A 22,704-nucleotide genomic window follows, 5' to 3' on the forward strand; every position below is an offset into this window, starting at 1 on the left:
AAGGTTAAATCAATGTGGGAAAAGTATTATGAGTACTGAAGTGCTTTGGGTTACCGTCATTGAGCAAAACAAAATCAGAGGAATGAAGCTACAGCGTTCCCTCTACTGTTATTCGTCGTTGATCCCCAAAAACGATTCCAACCATTAAAGTCTCCTGCAATAAATTGTAATCCCTCAGAGTTCTGAAAAAGTGTATCTAGACTGGTCTGGTCAAAAGATGTTTATGGAGAAAAATTTGCGGATGTTATCGTAAATTGAAGCATTGAGTCAACTTTTATCGAAACTATGTCGAAATCATCGGTGACGTCCTGAAAATGATGTTGAATTTGGGCATGCATCAGAATAGCTGATTCTCCATAGGAGTTTCTATTTTTAATATGAAAAGAGTAATTCAACGGTACTGGAATTCCAGTTGTGGAAAGTAAATGAATTTCCTGTAAAGCAATTATATGTGGATTATGATATATTATGATAATTTGCAGTTCTTGATAGTTATTAAAATATCCTTTTATGTTCCATTGGACCATTCGTAACGACATTATGAAAAATTAACGTAAAAAATATATTAAATTTAGTTTAAACTACCTATCTATAAATTAAAATCTAAGTTATGATATTTCAAATATTTCTTCGTCATCGGACAAGAGTACCTCAAACTGTAACGGAGCCTTCAAGGTGTTTTATTTACTGACTTACGAAGTTTGGCCTTGGGTTCCACCTTCTTCCGCTTTGATAAATTTTTTGGCATTAATTGAATTGTTGTTACTTTAGAAGTCTTAGAGGAGGAGGAGGGGGATGCACTGCTAGTCTCCGATTTTGTGGGACTTGTTTTTGTCAAGTGTGGATTATTTGACTTGGAAGGGGAAAAAATGTTAAAAGATGTTGCGTGACTGGATATGTTGGATGGTTGTTTGGCAGTTAATGGTTGTGTGGTGTTTGATGGTTTGGTGGTGTTTGATGGTTGTGTGGTGTTTGATGGTTGTGTGGTGTTTGATGGTTGCGTGGTGTCAAACATATTCATTGAATTATAGTTGAATGACGGTCTAGTGACTGTTGCAAAATATGAATTGGTTTGATGTCTTTCGTCATATATTTCTCGTCCTTTTTTGTTGTCAATTTTCTTGTTGCTGGTATTCAAAAAAAAATTAGGCATTTCTTATCCATTGTATTGTGATTTTTTGTTTTTCATATTGTAGGAATCACAATTTATGCACAGTTGATCATTTTTGCACATTTCATTGATTTCAGGGTTGGTGTGGAAGGGCTGACTGCAATTGTAGCATTTCTTTTCTGCACTACAATATTTTTATTGTTATTGTTATTGTTATGTTATTATTATTATTTATAAAGTCTAAACCTTTCCCTTAACGATGGCAGCACTAATATTTAAATAAGCGCCATCTATTCTGTTTGCAAATGGATCAACTGAATGGAGACGCCACCACGAACAGAGAGAGGGCAGAGTGGTAAAAATTGATCATGCTGCATTTATCAACCTATCGGTCCGTAAAATAACCTATCGGTCCGTAAAATAAAGTCTAGGAATTTCATTGCGGTTATTTGCTCTATTATTTTTTGCAAATTTCCCATCCTAAGATAGGTATTTCAGATAGCTTTAAACTAGAGTGCAAATATCCAAGTTTGTGTTAAACTGTTAGAGGGGAAGGCTCAACGAACGTACACAGAATCAGAGCTATTGAAGAGTAGGTTACGTTACAGGGGTGAAATTTTTCTACGTTTTGAAAGCGAAAGCTCAGTGGAGCGGGGTTGATTGAAAATTTAGCTCAAAGATAAGAAGCCTCCTTTTTATAGTCGAGCCCAAGTGGCATGCCGATAAGTGCACAATTTTTTTTTTGTTTTGTCACTCGATTCGTTCGCCAAGTCATTTAAAACAGCTGATTTTATAAAAAAATTCTGTTTTCAATGATTTGGCGAACGAATCGAGTGACAACAAGTAAAAGCGGGAAAAGTTCGGCCGGGCCAAATCATACATATCCTCTACCATGGATTTCATTTGGCATTTATTGCCCGATATCTCTTTATAGGCAAACAAAGGATAATGGATATACATTGCAAAGCTATTGGAGCTATTTCAGGTTATCGAGCGATTCGGAACATGCTTGGATTGGCAGTTGGAGACCAAAGTAGATGTCATTGCGCAAAATGTCAGAAAAAATTGGATTAGAAGTGAGCCCTATAGAGGCTTAAGAATAAAAATCTGGAGATCAGTTCGTATAGGAGCTATATCAGGTTATGGACCCAATCAGTCCATATTTGGCACGTATGTGGAAGGTCATAGGAGAAGTCGTTAAAATAATGTTTAGCCGAAACGCATAAAAATTGCGCCCTCTAGAGATTCAAAGAATTAAATTAAGAGATCGGGCTATATGGGGGCTATATCAAGCTTTAAACCGGTTTGAACTATACCTAGCACAGATGTTGGTAGTCATAACAAAATATCTTATATAAAATTTGACACAAATCGGATAACAATTGCGGCGTTTAGGGTCACAAGTAATGATCCAAAATAGGTTTATATGACAGCTATATCACAACATAGACCAATATGACCCATTTAAAATCCCAACTGACTGAAGTATTTGTGCAAAATTTTAATGCGCCTAGCTTTATCCCTTCGAATGTTAGCTTGCTTTCGACAGATGGACGGACGGACATGGCTAAATCGACTTGGAATGTCAAGACGATCAAAAATATACATATATACTTTGTTGGGTCTCAGATGAATATTTCGATGCTCTATAAACGGAAACAAATTTAGTAGTCTAGGCCGTAAGTGTTTGTACTGAAGTCATAAATGGATAATGATTATTTTCACAACTACTATTGAAGGAAAAATGTCAACGGTGGCATTAGATAGGCCGAAAAAAGTGGAAATTTGATTGAATATAAAAATAGACAAAATTGTGGCAATGTGATTGGAACTAACAACACACACCAACCACCATGAGACGCGTTTCGTCTTTGGTTAGAAGACTCTTCAACCATATTAGGTGTGATGGTTTCAAGGGCCGTGCGTTGGTATGTTGAATTTAAATCGTATTTAATTGCGAAAACGCATCTATGATACAATTACCACATTAACCAAGCTCGACATCCCTGCTTATTAGCTGTACCTTTTTCCAAGCGAAATGTTGTGCGCTCTTTTATAGTAACCTACAAACAAAAATTTAGTGTTCAAATTTCGGATGAGATACCTAGGGGGGGCGCCCCACCCCAAAACCATTTGGTAGGTTTTGGACTCAAAAGAAAGGTATTTAAGATTAGCAAACGTATCTGATATCCAATTGTCGGACCAAGTGTTTGGAGGACCACCCCAACCCCCAAAAACCCCTAAATCGGACATATTTACCGACCATGGCAATAAGGGACTCAAATGAAAGGTATTTGCGAGTAAAATACGAACCTGATATCCAAATTTGTGACAAAGTTTCTGGGGGTCCACCCCATCCTCAAAACACCCTTCAAACAGGTCTTATTTACTGACAATGGCAATATGGGTCTTAAATAAAAGGTATTTCAGTGTAGAATACGAATCTAATATCCAGATGTGGGACCAAGTCTTTGTGGGGCCGGCCGTCCCCGAGAACATATCCCAAAGAGGACAAATTTACGACCATAGCAATATGGGACTCAAATGAAAGCTCTTTGGAAGTAAAGCACGAATCTGATATCAATGTTCGGGAAAAGTGTCTGTGGGGCCACCCCACCCCCATAACACCGCCCAAATGGGAAGTATTTGCTGACCATTGCAATATGAGGCTCAAATAAGAGGTATTTTTGAGAAGAACACGATGCTGATATATAATATTAAAGCCAAGTCACTGAGAGGCCGCCCCATCTTCCAAAACACCCCCCAAATGAAGGGTATTTGGGAGTAGACCATGAATCTGACATCAACGTTCGGGACCAATTGTCTTGGGGCCGTTCCAACACCATAACAACACCCAAGTAGGACGTATTGCTCGTGAAGACAATTTGGGTCTTCAAGAAGTGGAGCTCGATATTCATAGTTTTTAGAGCCCATACCCCAAACCGGACATATTTGCTGGCTTTCTCAATAAGGGTTTTAAGTGTATGGTATTTGAGATTAGAAAACGAATTTGATATCCAATTTTGAGACCAATGGCAATATGGGTTTCAAATATAAAAGAATAGAGCACAAACAGCAGTTTTTTTTATAACCATTGCAATATGGGACTCAAATAAAGGTATTTGAGACTAGAGAACGAATCAGATACAGGGGGGTCCGCCTCACCACCAAAAACACCCCTATACCGGACATATTCACCGACCATAGGCTCAATGTTAGAAATTTAGGAGTAGAGCATCAATATGATATCGATATTCGGGCGAAATATCTAAAAGGCCGTACCAGCACCATCAAACAGGACTTTTTTCCTGACCGTGCCAATATAGGGCTCAGATAAAATAAGAGAGTGAATGAAGGCGCAGTGCGCCCCGTCCACCTAGTATGTAGATATGGATCAGTTGTTTAATTTATTTACATTTCAAGTGAAAGTTCAATGCGAGTGTGGTTGTTTTTGTGCAATATACCGAATGTCGATATATGTTTGCATTCACATCGTATACCTTGAACTGGTTGAACATTAATAGCTTTCATGGAAACACACTGATGAATACATCCTCGTCCACATCCATACATAAATACACGAAAAATCCAACAAGAATATCTTTGGGCAACTGCAAGTAATGACCGCATTTTGAACATGTCTGCAAAATGAAAAAAAAAAAAAAAATAATTAGACATATCATGCCCAATATGGAAGTTATTAATTACAATAACATCTGGGTATGTTTTTGTGAAACGCTATTTGTTGATAAACAATGGAGTAGGTAATGTGCCTTGTCGGTAATTCTATTACATGCGCTCATGCTTTCAATATATCATGGAAACATGGATATGTTTCCAATATTGGGAACCCACCTCCATCGATTCTGCGTAAAATGTACACAAAATAAACATAGTTGAAGGGCATAGTTGTTCCTTACGTACCAAATTTCTGCCAAACTAGGCAAACATTAAAGCTTCTATAAACCTTCTACATATATGGTTATAAACCGGATGTAGCGTGGAAGGCCTTTTCCCACACCATTGTTGTGATTTAGGTGAATTTATAAAAGATTATTGTAGCCAAAATTACACAACATGTACATATGTAGCTAATTAGCTGCAATGCACAATCGAGGTTTTTATTATACCCACCACCGAAGGATGGGGGTATATTCATTTTGTCATTTCGTTTGCAACACATCGAAATATCCATTTCCGATCCTATAAAGTATATATATATTCTTGATCAGCGTAAAAATCTAAGACGATCTAGACATGTCCGTCCGTCTGTCTGTTGAAATAACGCTACAGAATTCAAAAATAACGATATTGAGCTGAAACTTTGCACAGATTCTTTTTTTGTCCATAAGCAGGTTAAGTTCGAAGATGGGCTATATCGGACTATATCTTGATATAGGCCGATCCTCCGATTAAGGGTCTTAGGCCCATAAAAGCCACATTTATTGTCCGATTTTGCTGAAATTTGGGACAGTGAGTTGTGTTAGGTCCTTCGACATCCTTCGTCAATTTGGCTCAGATCGGTCCAGATTTGAATATAGCTGCCATATAGACCGAACCTCCGATTTAGGGTCTTAGGCCCATAAAAGCAACATTTATTATCCGATTTTGCTGAAATTTGGGACGTGAAGTTGTGTTAGGCCCTTCAACATTATTCGTCAATCTGGCTCAGATCAGTCCAGATTTGGATATATCTGCCATATAGACCGATCCCCCGATGTGGGGTCTTAGGCCCATAAAAGGCGCATTGATTGTCCGATGTTGCCGAAATTTGAAACAGTAAGTTAAGTTAAACCGCCTTGACATACTTCTTCATTATGGCACAGATCGATACAGATTTGGATATAGCTGCCATATAGACCGATCTCTCGGTTTTAGGTTTTGGGGTCATAAAAGGAGCATTTATTATCCGATGTTACCGAAATTTGGGACAGAGAGTTGAGTTAAGCCCCTCCACATATTTCTGTAATTTGGTCTAGATCGATCAAGATTTGCATATAGCTGCCTTATAGACCGATATCTCGATTTAAAGTCTTGGCCCCAAAAAAGGCGCATTTATAATCCGATTTAACTGAAATTTGACACATTGACTTACGTTTTCGACATCCATATTGTACACGAGTCAGATCGGTTTACTTTTAGATATAACTACTAAAAAGACCAATATTTTGTTATACATAGTTGAACAATAACTTGTACTTATTAGTATTTGGTCCAAATCGGATCATATTTCGATATATATTGCTATGGGACATAAGCTATGCTATTTTAACCGGATTTTGATTAAAGGTGGTTTACATATATACCCGAGGTGGTGGGTATTCAAAGTTCGGCCCGGCCGAACTTAACGCCTTTTTACTTGTTTTTATTTATTACAGTCTATGGAAATACAATTCCTTAATTCATAAATTAATTCTAAAATAGTTTTAAAGTCATTAATACTAATTGAGATTTGTTAATTTAGACATAGGCAATAGGCAATTTAGACAATAGGTTCATTCATACCATAATCAGTTCTATGGGTCAGAACGTTGAATACTTCAAATTCTCTTAATCTACAAGTGGTTAATGTACCCACCCCAAGATATTAAACTTAATAGATTAGGGAAGTTTATATATTCACAAATCATTTTGTACAAAAACAAAATCGATTGAAAGCTCCTACGACTCGATAATATTGGGTGATGAATTAGTTTACGTTGTAAACTAATAGGCTGGAATTGGATGATCAAAATGCAAAGCGTACAAGGCAAAATTTATAAATTTACGGTGCACTCTTTCAATTCTACCAATTGATAATGGAGACGAAGGGTTCCAAATAATGTGTGCATATTCTAATTTAGAGCGGACAAAAAATATATATAAATTTTTACGGACATAGGGATCAATAAAATATGAAGAATGGCGTTAGATAAAAGCCTTAGGTAAGATGAAATTAATATGAGATTTAAAAGAAAGTTTCAAATCAAATATGACCCCAAAGTCAAGGATTTCTTGGACTTGCTTTAGTCTATTAGCCTTGATACAAAATTCTATAAATATAGGACAATGTACTCTCCCAAAGCAAACATAGAAGCACTTGTCAATATTAACTAAAGAGAAAAAATCACAGCTAATAAACTCATAGAAGTACCGATTAAAAGACTCAGCTTTTGGAAACAACAAAAATTCCAAATTAACTTCAAGAGCAGTGTGATGCACATTCGGGACAGAGAACGGATGATCACATAAATATATATCAAATTTTATATTTTCACTAACGAAGATCAGATCTAAAATTCTATGCAAAGAAGTAGCAATTAATTTGACGAAGATCAATGGACAGAAAAGTATCAATCAAATTTATTTCAATATCAGAATTAACATTTGTTGCAGTAACTGTCTGGAAAGGTTGTCCAAACTATATTACTTAAATTAAAATCACCAATAATAGCAAGCTCACTATGGTTATACAAGGCGGCAATATCTGATATATTATGAATATGAGCATCATAAGTAGAATAACAACTGTTAAGAGGTATACACGATACGAAGATAAGCAATGAAGAATTCTTATTTATCTGATCAAGTAAGCTGTCGGAATTAGTTAGATTGATACAGACAGCATGAAATTCACGGCGAACAGCAATAATAACACCACCACCTCTGGAACAATTTAATTTGTAGAAATCGCAATCTTTCCGAAATACTTGAAAGATGCGCGTATTAAAAAACTATTTGGAACAAAAATCAGTATTCAACCAGGTCTCTACAAGAACAATAACGTCATATTCACATTGTGCAGTTTCAAAGAATATATCCGACGATTTAGTTCGCATTCCTGACAAGTTTTGATATTATATCCGCAAATTGTTTTTGGGTTCCACTGGTTTTATGTCCTTTCTGTTGACTGTTGATGCCTTTGAAAAAACTTAAGGGGATCTTGATAACTCCTCAATATAAGAATCATTTTTAATGAGTTTACGACAAAGGAGCCGACTCTGATTGACTTCGGCACCTTTAACAACGTAACTCAATATTTGCTCTTCAATAGCACTTGGTTTCAATGAAGAAATGTGAATCCATGAATAAGTGTGAAGCAATGACATCCAAATTATTATTGTTATTTTCACCAATAACAAAACGATTGCGTTTTTTTCTTCCAATAGGTATACTAATCCAAGTAGAAATGTTTGATGGGTTGCTACCAATATCTACATTAACGGCCGGTTGAGAGATAAGGACTGTAGAGGGACTGTAAAGACTGTAGCGTGATTTCAACAGACAGACGGACATGGCTAGATCGTCTTAGATTTTTACGGAAATGGATATTTTGATGTGTTGCAAACGGAATGACAAAATAAATATATACCCCCATCTTTCGGTGGTGGGTACAAAAATAGCGTATGTACTGTACTGTACTGTAATTATATTTATTTTTATGCAACTTTTCGTTAAATGAGAAAAAGAAAATTGCAAATTATTTCTTTTTTTGCTCTTCTTATGATATGTCATATTTCAAAAAATCTTCTGTTTCGCATGATTGTATACTTTTTCTTTGAAAAATACACGTCAATCAAAAGATAAAGGACAAACGGACGTAAAAAACATCGTCAAGACCATAATAATGATGACACTTATATTTTTTTGTTTTTCTCCTTCCTTTTCTCCTTTTGTATGAAGCTGTATGTAGCTTGTCAGAAATGAAAAAGAATATGATATCTGCCAAAAGCGAACAAAACTGGCATATGTACATTTATATCTTGACACACACATTCACGCACATGTTCTCACTTTGGTCTTGCGGTTTGTTTCCGAGCTTTTCACCATCGTGATGGTCTACGGCCTGTCCATTTTTATGCAACTGATTTATAAAAATATAATAGTAATAATAGCAATTATATTGTCACTGCTAACCTTCGCATTGACATAAAGCAAATGTGCAGAGTTTATTTTTGTACAATGTCCTTGATCTCTAACGAGCGTGATTGCAAACATTTAGATAACCCAGCATAACCTGAATATCTCTTTCAATCCTTAGAGGGACCTTTCTGTTACACATGAAATAGGACATAGGACACGTTCCTGGAAAAACTTATTACCAAAGTGTTTTATTGGTGTTTCGGTAAGTTTGGCACATTAACAATAACAAATTTGCAGAAAATTTCGTTGAGATGTTAAATGGTTCGTAACAAAGTGACATGATGTCAAATACTTTTGACCAAATGCGTAGTAAGACGTGGATCTATTTTTTCTACCTGTCACAAAGAGATTTGTGAATAATTTGTTTTTTGATGAGATGAAAATCGTAAACAAAATAGGAATCTAGTACTTTTTTATTTTGGGCATAGCATCTATGGATATATATATATATATATATATATATCATCCTATTTTATTATATCTCCACTTTTATATCCTTAGTTATGTATATAAACTAGCTGGACAGGGCCCGCTCCGCTGCGCCTTCATTCACTCTCTTATTTTATCTGAGCCCTACATTGGCACGGTCAGGAAAAAAAATCCTGGTTGGTGGTGCTGGTACGGCCTTTTCGATATTTCACCCCAATATGGATATCATATTGATGCCCTAATCCTAAATTTCTTACATTTGAGGCTTAAATTGCTATGGTCGGTGAATATGTACGGTATAAGGGTGTTTTTGGTGGTGAAGTGGACCCCCCTGTATCTGATTCGTGCTCTAGTCTCAAAATTCCTTTATTTTAGGCCCGCATTGCGATGGTCAGTAAAAATTGCTGTTTGTGCTCTATTCTCATATATTTGAAACCCATATGGCCATTGGCCTTGGATATCAAATTCGTTTTCTAATCTAAAATACCATACAATTAAACCCCTAAATAAATTTTCATCTACGGCAAAGAAAGCCACATAAACTACCTGAAACACCTATTTATGGGTGGAAAATTCAAAAATGATATAGCAACAAACCGCAACGAAAGTACTATACTTTATTTTTCTTTATTTTACTGACCGTTAGGTTGTCATAACAAACATAAATGCTGCATGATCAATTTTTACCACTCTGTCCTCTCTCTGTTCGTGGTGACGAACATATGTTATGAGTCTATAGATTTCCTTTGTCTTAGCGGCTTAGCGCCTATAATATTGATCATGATGTGGTAGTTGTCTATAACTGACTATATGGCTACCTGTTGAATAGTCATAATTTAGGCTTTTTTAAATCGAATCAGGCTTTTTTAAATCGAATCAAATGCGACTTTTTGTTGTTGTCATACATACCGGCTGTGTTTTTTGGTGGCTCCTGATAATATGGCAGAAATACTGTCCCAGTCCCAGCGGTTCGACTTGGTTTACAACGAAATACCCGGCATTTTGTTAAAAAAAAACGATTGTGGCAGAATTGACTGGTTGCAGAACGTTGGTGAGCAAGAATTGTAGAATTATTTTGTTTGATCTTGGGTGAAAAAATCACAAAAAATTGCAATATGACTGGAAAGATGTAATGTGCACAAATACTAGGATGAATTAAGGTATACATCAGCTGTGCTCTTCATTGCCTTCTGTCGATAAGCAAAACTCGATAACCGAATAACAAACAGCTGAGTTAACACCACGTACATCGTCAGGCAGATAACATTATTGAACCCGCCTAATGTTATGCTACAGATAATAGTCTAACATCTAATACTGAGGAGTGCGTTACGTAAAAATATTTAAATGAGTAATAAACGTTTGCTAAAAACGACATCCCCGGAACAAATTGAAAATATAAGCAAAAAACACCTGTCCAGCAGAAATATGAGTGAAAATAACAATCAAGATGTTTTCTGTTGGAATAAGCTGTGTAATCTTCTAGACGAAAAGCTTAAAGATGTAGCAAAAAAGGATGATTTAACAAACATTACAACGGAAATCGAAAAATTGAAACAGGAGAACACAAAACTGAAGGAAGATATCAACAAACTGAACAGCCGATTGGAAAACATCGATCGAAAGACTCGTATGGCCAATATTGTTGTCAGTGGCCTAGATTGTTCGACTACAATGGCCGCAAGAAATAAGTTTTATAAAATTTGTCAGAACGATTTAAATGTTGATGTAACAATCACACATACAAGGATGTTATCGTTAGGAAAGTCATTTATATTCACCATGGAGACATTCAATCAGTGCCAAAAGGTCTTAGCAGCAAAAGCAAAACTTACTGGCCAAAACATATTCATACACAAGGACTATACCGACTCCGAGCAGAATGTTAGATACAATCTTAGGCAATTGAGCAAGACGGTAACTAAAGTTAGAAAAGATGCTAAAGTCCGGCTTGGCGAGTTCTGTATTTTTATAAACGATAAACATTACGGCTGGACTAATGGAAAGATTCTGGCCCATTCAGAGAACGATGCAAAATTTCTCGGAGATATACTAGATGAAACTGAAAGTACCTTTGAGTTAACAACTAGAAACAAAATGAATTATAGTAATATAAGTAATAGTAATAAGAATAATCAGTAGCAATTCGATTCGTGCCGTATAATATCCTACAATGTAGCAAATCTTGAGAAGTCTATAAGTTTTGGAAGTTTTATGAAATATTTAAGCAACTTTGATATATTCTTTTTGTTTGAAACACATGTAATGCCGAATAAATCAGCGTCATTCGCATCACTTTTTCAGAATTATTGCATACATTGGGTCGATGCACGTAAGATACACAAGGCAGGCCGAGCAAGTGGGGGATGTTTGTTCGGATTTAGAAAGGATCTCAAGAGGAAATTTGATTTTAGATTCAGAAGTATAGGAGAGAACACGGTATTGTTGGCTAAGTTTGATGGAGATGTTGTTTATTTGATCCCTATGTATCTTAACTGTACAAACTGGAGGAACGATTTTGTGAAGCTTGAGACAATTATGAAAGACCTTGACCCAGCGAGGTTTATAATAACGGGTGATCTAAATGCGAGGATTGGACGTGAACAGACTCTGGACCCAATTTCTATAACTGAATTCTCGAATATTGCCGATCGCAGGCGCTCAAAGGATACTGTGACTAATGCTCAGGGGAGAACATTGCTGAATTTTGTGGAGGATTTTGGTGGCATCATCCTGAATGGCAGGACTACAGGAGATACTGACGGAGAATATAGCTTTTGTGGGGCAATGGGAAGTTCTGTCATTGACTATTTTATTTGCTCGTGGAATCTGCTGCAGTATGTACAAGAACTTACTATCCCTACAAAAATCTACTCCGATCATATGCCTGTATGCTTAGGGATGAGGATTCCAAGTATTGGGGCAGTTGGGAATGCAATAAGCCCATGGCGTAGAATGTATTGGGATGATAGATATTGCGCTAAATACAATATTAATCTCCGAAATTCGGTTGAGAGGCAACATCCGGACAATTCAAGTCCGATAAATGAGGGAGTCTTGTCGTTGACGAATATGATAAGGTCTGCTCGTCCAGATGTGGAGAATAGGAGAGTTTTCGAACCTACGCAGAGGTGGTTTGATTGGGCGTGTTATCGGCAAAGGAAACTTGTGCGCAAGTACTTTAGGAGGTATAAAGAGAGTCACAACGAGGAGAATAGGAGAATTTATTACTCTTCAAGGGCGAAATTTCGAAGACTGTGCGCGAGAAAGAAACTAGAGTACCACAATGACAATCTTGGACGCCTGGATAACGTTTCGAACTCCAAGGAATGGTGGGACTTGTCTAATTCCTTGCGAAAGCGCAACCCTGCCCCGCGAGGAAACCTGACCGCGGACGAGTTCCTAGTCCACTTTAGTGCGGCGTTTCGGGCACACTGTGAAACGGAGGCAATAAGTTGGTGTATGCCATACTTTATTAACCCTTTACTTGATTCCCCGTTCGAATTCTGCGAGCTTAATGCTGTAGTCGCGAATTTGAAGGACAACAAGACTCCAGGATTTGATGGTGTACCCTACGAGTTTTATAAACATGCACCCTACTGTTTTCTAGATCGCATGCTTGGACTTTTCAATAAGATTTTTATAACGGAGAGTATTCCTACTGCCTTTAGAACGTCAATTTTGTTACCGATACATAAAAAGGGAGACCCGAATACACCAGCAAACTACCGAGGCTTGTCGCTGATAAACTCTATGAGTAAGATTTTTTGCAATATTCTACTGAATCGACTTTCCGACTGGCTTGACTACAACAGTATATTAAATGAATTCCAGGCAGGATTCAGAAGGAACTATTCCACGGTGGATAACATATTTAACCTCGCCAACATTGTCCATATAAACAGGTTGAATAAGAAAACCACTTACGCTTTTTTTGTGGATTTTTCGACTGCGTTCGACACTATCCCTAGAAATAGTTTATTTTATAAACTGTCCTGTATGGGGATATCATCCAAGATAGTAAGGATTCTACGACTGTTATACGAAGGTACCGACAGCAAGATATGGGACGGTACGTATATGTCTGAGAGTTTCGTTATGGAAACTGGAGTGAAACAGGGGTGCGTACTAAGTCCTGTCCTATTTTCGCTTTACCTGAACGATCTGCCAGAAGTCCTACCTGGGGGTGTGAGAGTAGCGGGAACTACCATCAGAATATTGTTATATGCCGATGACATCGTTTTGCTATCAGATTGCCCAGATGGATTGCAAGGGATGATTGATACTTTGGAAGGGTATTGTGCTACATGGGGTCTAAGTGTTAATTTGCTTAAATCCAAGGTATTAGTATTTCGTAAATGTGCGAGAATTGCATCAGGCCTGAAGTGGATTTACCGGGGACAGGATATTGAGATTGTTAATAGTTATACGTATCTTGGACTAGAGATGACGTATAATTTATCGTTTAGGAAACACCTGGGGAAAAGACTAGCATCATCTAAGATAGCAGTTGCTTCTACTTGGTCAACTTATATAAGCAACCCACGTATTTCTAGAGAGAACAAACTGAAAATATTTGAGGCTTGTTGCAGGTCGATAATGTTTTACGCCGCCCAAGTCTGGGGCTTCGTCCGGTACGATGATGTTGAGAAATTATTGCGATTCTATGTCAAGAAACTGTTTTATTTGCCCAGCAACACACCCAATTATATGATCCATCTGGAGACTGGGATAAAGTCGATGTATGTTTCGACTCTGCAGATGCATCTCAAATACGTCGACAGGGTATTAAGACTAGGTCCCAATAGACTACCACGTATATTGGCGGAGGAGGTAATAAGATCAGGTACGTACTGGGCGGAGGAATGGACTACTTTATGTGATCACCTACGTTTCCATCCCTCAACGGTCAATGGACCTCTATGTAGGCATTGGCGGGAAATCACCAGACTTTTAGAGACATGTGAGAGATATGAATTTGAAAGTGGCGCGCAAAGCTCTCAATTTCATGACCTGTACCCGAAATTAAATTACGATGGAAGTCTTTTGATGATGGGTGACCTTTCCACACGTGCAGTAGGCCTGATTATAAGGGCGAGAGGGGGCCTACTGGACCTAAATGCTAGGTGCTTCAAGAATCACACTGACGGAATTTGCACTATATGTAATTTGGATGCACCAGAAAACACCCTACATTTTATTGGGTGTTGTCCCATTTATAATGAATTTAGAACGATGTATTTTGGCAAAAGCTCACTAACAGAAATTGATGTATTACAAATATTAAACGGCACGAACTATTCTTTATTATATAACTTTTTAGAAACCTGTATTAAATATAGAAATATGTTACTGAATGAATTTAATTAGATATACACTCCACCAGCACAAAGTGTTGTATCGGAATGAATAATAGATGTATGTAAATATTAAGATTCAGAAATAACGGTTACAGCATTCACGCTAAACCAAATATAGATTAAAGTAGTATATACCGCATAAACATAATGTATAGACTATACTAAATAAAATCTATTAAAAATAATAATAATAATAAAAATAATAAATCGAATCAAATGCCATATTAAACGATTCTCAGCGGTAGAGAACTAATTTGCGTTTGAGTTTAAATGTCATATTTGTAATCTGCTACCAAATGCCTTTAACTTGAGGCTCGTCTAGCTAGGATCGAATTATATTCCCATTTGAGGGTGGGGCGACCCCCAATTACTTGGACCTAATTTTTTTGTCATATTCATTGTCTACTCCCGAATACCTTTCATTTGAGTCCCTTATTGATATTGGGTTGGACGACCCCTCGTATACTTCATCCCAATTATTAATACCATATTCGTAATCTACTCACCAATGCCTTTTATTTGATACCCATATTGCCCCTATTAGTCCACGTTTGATTTAAGGTGGTGTTTTTGGGGTAACGGTGGAGGGTCCGCCCCCTTCCAATATCAAAAAACTAAAAAGCCTTTTCCTACTTCCTGACCATTTTCGTAATCTACTCCCAAATGCCTTTTATTTGAGTCCCATATTGTCATAATCGTTCGAGCGGATGGCTTAACTAGACAGATATTTGGCGTGCTTGCGACAGATAGACAGATAAAAACAAAAAGTATTTTTTGAAACGCATACCCTCCATTTTTTTTCCTTCTGATCCCAATAAGCAAAATACGAAATATTATGGCGATCGGATAACCCGTGCCAACACGATGTCCAAAATTGGATGTAATGTTTTATAACTTTATGGAAGGCAGTTAAGGATTTTAGTTCAATTTAGTACAATTCATAGTTAAAGCATCAACTGTACCCTGCGCCACTATTGTGACTGTGATAAAATGTGCGGTTTGACTTAGAAATTGTTCTTGATTAGGCTAAGCAATGTCCGTCTTTCGCTTTTTTGTAGTCAATGCAAAAATCGCATTTGTTACCCATTCATCACATATTTTCTTCATATCACTTTTTTAGTCACACGACAAGCCCTATTAATTTTGGGAAAATCCGTCAAGATTGAGAAATAGCTACCATATATAATTAGGCTGATTTTCATTTATAGTTTTTAATTATACTTATAAGTTATTACTTGTAATAGTTATTAAAATTTTAAACTAATTTTAACGAAATTTTATATGAAATGTTTTATTTGCCATCTGAAAGCTCCGATTATAGTTTTCAACCTACAGTCACTGCAGCCCAACAATTCAACTTTGACTATTGTAAACCAGATAAATAAATTTGAACCGATTTTGATAAAATTCCGTGCAAAGAGCTTCTGGAATGCGCACCTAAAGGGAGATTGTTTTAAGAGCTGTAGGAATGTTAAAAAAACACAGAAAATCCAGAAAAATGCATGAAATCTTTCTTTGAATCGATAGTACAGTCCATATAATATAATGTTTGAAGATAATTTCATGCAAACGTTGACCGTGAGTGGTTCATCTGCTTAGTATAATTTTGGCATTCTCTTTCCAACGTTTCGGCTGGTATCGCACGAATAAATGTTGCAATGTTGACTTCCAATGCGTCAAGTGAAGCGGGCTTGTCTGTATAGACATGAGCTTTAACATTTCACGGTACCACTTACAATGCACAGTAAAGTTACAATTCGCATTATATTTGAAGGAGTACGGTCTAATGATGCCACCAGCCCATAAACCGCACCAAACTGTGACTTTTGCTGGATGCATTTTTCGTACCTATTGAGTCGCTGAGCACAATTTGTATACCCTACACCACTACTGTGGTACAGAGTACTACAACATAGTGAATTTGTTTGTAACATCCAGAAGGAAGAGAGATAGACCCATTGATAAGTATACCGATTGACTCAGAATCACTTTCTGATTCGATTTAGCTGTGTCCTCTGTCTGCCTGTTCGTCTGCCCATGTTAATTTGTGCACAAAGTACAGGTCGCAATTTTCGTTCGATTGTCTTAAAATTTAGCACAATCATTTTCTTGGGTTAGAGACGAAGCACATTGAAGTTGACAAAAATTGTTTCAGATTTAGATATAGCTCCCATATATAGGTTCGTCCGATTTGGACTAAAAGTGCAATGATATCGTCATTTGTAAACCGATTCTCACGAAATTGTGCACTAGTGATTATAAATTTCGACATTATTGGTGAATTTCACAGAAATTGGCTCAGATTTAGATATAGCTCCCATATATATGGTCGTCCGATTTGAACTAAAATTTCAATTATATCGTTATTTGTAAAGCGAATCTCACGAAATTGGGCACGAGGGATTATCTTATAAGTCTCGACATTTTTGGTGAATTTTATAGAGATCGGTTGAGATTTAGATATAGCTCCCATATATGTGCGATTGTCCGATTTGGATTAGCATTGCAGAAATTTGGTCATTTTTTAACCGATTCACACGAAAATTGGCACAAAGGATTCCCTTATGACTCCCGTTATTGCTATCGAATTTCAGATTAAGATATGGCTCCCATATATTTTTTCGTCAATTTTGAATTATACTCAATAATTGAGTAATTTGTTAACCGATCTTAACAAAATTTAGCACAAAGGACTATCTTATAACTCTTCTGATGACTGATGAATTTCATAGATATCTGTTGAGATTTGGCCTGAATATCCAAAAGGTGTGCTTCGCCCGGCTTTAGCCCGTCCTTACTTGACTTTCGATAATTGACCAGAAATTCTGCTTTGCGGTAGGTCGTTCGGCTTCAATTCTTGCACCAGCTGTATTTTGAAAGGCTTTACACCTAAATTCTTTCGCAAAATATTCAACATTGTTGAGTAACAGAGGCCCAATTGCAGCGATGGTTGACGAATCGATAATTGATGGTCATCATTAACATTGGCCGATACTGCTGAGATATTTTCGCACTCCAGCAAGCGTGTTCGTGGTTTAATGTCCAACAATGTAAATTTGGTGCGAAATATAGTTACAATAGCCCGAATAGCCGATTCAGTGGGTTCGATAAAACTGAGCATAAAATGGAAGAAGAGCGAGATGAACTTTCTTAACAGAGCACCCATTTTGATAAAAAGATTCAATAATTTGCGTTGTTCGTTTGTAAGACGACTCATGGTTGAATTATAATCCGAACTGAAGATGTTTGACAGTGAAAACACGAAACGTGCGTGAGCTGTTTAAACCTGTGTTGCCAAAAAGATAATAGCTAAAAAATCACCCTTTAGTTCTTCTATCCATATTTGGAATTTTCCATGCCCCAGATTTTCTGTTGTACAGTGTTGTAGCATACACTTTACCTTGCAGCAATCAATACGTTTTACATAATTTGTTTAATTGGAAATGTCTGCCGATTAAATTCCTTCAAAATCCCTAGAACAATGTATTTATAAAAATCTTTAAAATACAAATAGCAACAACAAAAGCGTATGACTGTTAAATTTCTTTAAAGAATTAATTTTCCGCATACTTTCCTTTTCTCCATTTCTAATGTGATGTTCAAGCGAAAAATGTTAAACCTATGCCAAGTCAAGGTGTGCTCGTCAATATCATCCGTATTGACATTGCAATTTGACCCGGTGAGAAGATGTTGCTATAAATCTTCTTACCAAAGTCGTATCTACGAAATTTGCAGAAATTCGGATTTTCCACTTGGCATATCACGTTGGAAATTCTTATACATTCTCTTTAAAATGTATAACACACCTCCTATACACCATTCAACTCCGTCTAACATTGAAATTTATTAAGACACCAGGGAATGCCATGTATGAGCTGGGAACCAACCAAGTTGAAGCATCTTTAAGTGGTGTGGTGCAAGAAGCGTTGAAAAAAGTCAAAAAATAAATGAAAGAAATATGGTGCTAGACCGGAGGACAAACAGTAATCTTTCAGGTCTATTTAAAAATACATTCATCACGATTGTGTTTAAACTGAAACAGATTTTTTTGCACTTTTCCTCGGGAAAAACCCATATTTCACCAACAGAGATAGATTACAAATTTTTTGTTGAAACTTCTTGGCAAAAGGAGAACATGAGTAATGTGGAAATGAAAAAAACTGAAGGGGAAAAGGAAAAGGATTTCGACTTATACATTATTATTATTTTGTTAAATTATATATATGCTTTTATTATACTTTATTATTAAAATTAATTAAAAACAAGTAAAAAGGCGTTACGTTCGGCCGAATCGAACTTGGGATACCCACCACCTTGGGCATATGCGCAAACCACCTTTCATCATAATCCGGTGAAAAATGCATAATTTATGCACCCATAGCAGCTATATCGAAATATGGTCCGATTTGGGCCAAATTCCGCACAGACATAGAACAAACTATTGGTGTTTTTGGTAGCTATGTCCAAATATAATCCGATCTGAACCATATATTTACGTCACGGATATAGAAAAGCCTAACATAAGTCACTGTGTCATATTTCAGCAAAATCGGATTATAAATGCGCCTTTTCTGGGGCCAAAACTTTAAATCGAGAGATCGGTCTATATGACAGCTATATCCAAATCTGAACAGATCTGGGCCAAATTGAAGAGGAAGGGCCTAACACAACTCACTATCAAAAATTTCTACGATATCGGACAATAAATGGGACTTTTATGGGCAAGTATATCCAAATCTGGACCGATCTGGGCAAAATTGAAGAAGGATGTCGAAGGACCTAACACAACTCACTGTCCCAAATATCAGCAAAATCGGATAATAAACGTGGGTTTAATGGGCCTAAGACCCTATATCGGCAGATCGTTCTATATGGGGGCTATACGAAGATAAAGTCCCATCTGCTTATGGACAAAAAATGAATCTGTGCAAAGTTTCTGCTCAGCGTGATTTCAACAGACGGACGGACGCTAAATGGTCTTAGATTTTTCCGCTGATCAAGAATATATTGTATATACTTAATAGGATCGGAAATGGATATTTCGATGTGTTGCAAATGGAATGACAAAATTAGTATACCCCATACTTCGGTGGTGGGTAAAAAAAGCATTTGCGCAAAATTTCAGCTCAATGTCACTATTTTTTAAGACTGTAGCGTGATTTCAATAGACAGACGGACTGACGTGGCTAGATCGTCTTAGAATTTTCCGCTGATCATGAATATATATACTTTATAGGGTCGGAAATGGATTTTCGATGTGTTGCAAATGGAATGACAAAATCAATATTCCCACATCCTTCGGTGGTGGATAAAATAAGTAAAAACGTGTTTGGATACCCACCACCATGGACATATCTATAGTTTTATCTAAATAGGGGGTGATGTGGATCATATTTGATTTAGGTCCCGAGAGCTCTTAAACAAGTAAAAGTTTCAGCAAAATCAAGCAATAAATCCGGAATCTGAATATTGGTCTATATGATAGATATATATCTATGTAGTCTGATACGGATCGGCTGTCGGGAGGCTTGAAACAAGTAATAATTATTTGTGGGGTGGGAAATTGATATTTCGATTGACTAAATGAATATACCGCCTATCCTATGGTGGTGAGTATAACAATTAAAAACGCATTAAGTTCCCACCCACCACCATGGATATATTTATTATCAAAATTTATTATAACACTACTTTATCCATATTATTATCCAACAAGTGAAAGCGTGCTAAGTTCAGTAGGGCCGAATCTTGAGAACCCACCACCATTGATTCTGCCAAAAATTAATACAAAATAAATTTAGTTGAATTATATAATTTTATTCTACATACCAAATTTCTGTCAAACCAGCAAAGATTAAAGCTTCTAGGAACCGAAAAAGGATGATCGAGAGACCAGCTTACATGGGAGCTACATCGGGTTATAGACTGATTTGGACCGTACCTGGCACAGTTGTAAAAAGTCATAACAAAGCGCTTTATGCAAAATTATAGCTAAATCGGACAAAAATTGTGGCTTTCAGGAGTTCAAGAAGTCAAATCGGGAGATCGGTTTATTTCGGCTTCCAGGGGCTCAAGATTTTAAATCGGGAGATTGGTTATATGGGAGCTTTATCTGAATCTGAACCGATATGGCCTATTTGCAATCCCCAACGACCTACATTAATATTAAGTATCTGTGCAAAATTTGAAGCGGGTAGTTTTACGCGTTCGACCGCTATCGTGATTTCGAAAGACGGACGGACGGGCGGGCGTCGAGATGATCAATAATACATATACTTTATGGGGTCGCAGAAAAAATAATTCGTGGTGTTACAAACGGAATGTCTAGATTTGGATACCTCCATTCTATGGTGGTGGGTATAAAAACGTGCTAAGTTCGGTCGGCCTAATCCCACCATGGATTTCGCTAAACATTTGCCTTTATTGACTCAGTTCGTATTTGAATTTTTTTTTATATCAATCAAATCTGGAATTGGTTGAGGCAGTTTTGGTCGCAAGTAGTCATATCAAGGAATCAATATTTACAGGAACCATTCAGTATAAAGACCGGTTCGGATCTTTGCAATGTTTGCTTAAACAGCAGTTTTTGTCTGCTGAAAATGGGAAAGCAGACATTATTGCTGTTTCAGCAAACATAGGGTTGTTGTATTACAAAAAATTTTTTACTGCTATTTCAACTAACAAAATCTGCTGTTTTCAGTATTCAAGTCTGCTGAAAAAATGGTTGCCTATTACTTGTTTTGACTACTTTAGGCATTTTTGTGAAATTTTTTTTAAAAATTTTGTTGGAGGAGATAATTTTATTTTGTGGAATATTACTGTAAAGAAGCTACCTAATCCAATTATTGTCCATTGGTATAAATGGCCACATAGACCGATCTCTCGGTCTATGTGGCCATAAAAGACGCATTTATTGTCCGATGTCGCCGAAACTGGGACAGTTAGTTGTGTTAAGTTCCTCGATATCTTTCAGCAGTTTGGCCGAGATCGGCCATGATTTGGATATGTCTGCCATATAGACCGATCTCCCGATTTAAGGCTCATAAAAGCTTATAGTCCGATTCCGACGAAGTTTCGGACTGTGAGTTGTGTTAGGCCCTTCGACATCCTTTTTCAATTTGGCTCAGATCGGCCCAGATTTGGATATAGCTGTCATATAGACCGATCTCTCGATTTAAGGTTTTGGGCCCATAAAAGGCGCATTTATTATCCGATTTTGCTGAAATTTGGGACAGTGAGTTATATTAGGCCTATCGACATTCTTCTTCAATTTGGCCCAGATCGGTCCAGATTTGGATATAGCTGCGATATTGACAGATATCTCGATATAAAGTCTTGGCCCCAAAAAAGGCGCATTTATAATACGATCTCTCTGAAATTTGACACAGTGACTTATGTTAGGCTTTTCGACATCCGTGTCGTATATGGTTCAGATCGGTTTATATTTGGATACAGTTAGCAAAGAGACCAATATTTTATTCTACAAAATTGAGCAATGACTTATACTTATTAGTCTGTGCCGAATTTGGTCCAAATCAGATCATATTTCGATATAGCTGCTATGGGGGCATAAATTATGCATTTTTCACCGGACTATGACGAATAGTGGTTTTCACATATACCCGAGGTGGTGGGTTTCCAAAGTTCGGCCCGGCCGTACTTAACCAATTTTTACTTTTTTCATTTCTAGAAGCAATTCTTATTTATGATCAACATATGCATATTAATGGCATAATGGCCTCTTTAGCACCCATATAATTATGACACATTCTTTATAAATGTGTTTCTGTTGGGATTGGCATATAATTATGAATATTTTATATATTGGGTTGCCTAAAAAGTAATTGCGGATTTTTTAAAAGAAAGTAAATGCATTTTTAATAAAACTTAGAATGAACTTTA

General features: G+C 36.8%; 1 protein-coding gene and 1 pseudogene across 1 annotated transcript in view; one reads left to right on the forward strand and one right to left on the reverse strand.

Moving 5' to 3' along the window:
* The window catches only part of LOC106091662 (uncharacterized), a 35,076-nt pseudogene extending 33,923 nt beyond the window's left edge, over nucleotides 1-1,153 (reverse strand).
* LOC106090474 (hemicentin-1) overlaps nucleotides 1-22,704 on the forward strand; it is a 1,337,150-nt gene that overhangs the window by 93,986 nt on the left and 1,220,460 nt on the right. The window lies entirely within an intron of this gene.

This window comes from Stomoxys calcitrans, chromosome 1 (assembly GCF_963082655.1).
Source record: "Stomoxys calcitrans chromosome 1, idStoCalc2.1, whole genome shotgun sequence".
Taxonomy (NCBI): domain Eukaryota; kingdom Metazoa; phylum Arthropoda; class Insecta; order Diptera; family Muscidae; genus Stomoxys; species Stomoxys calcitrans.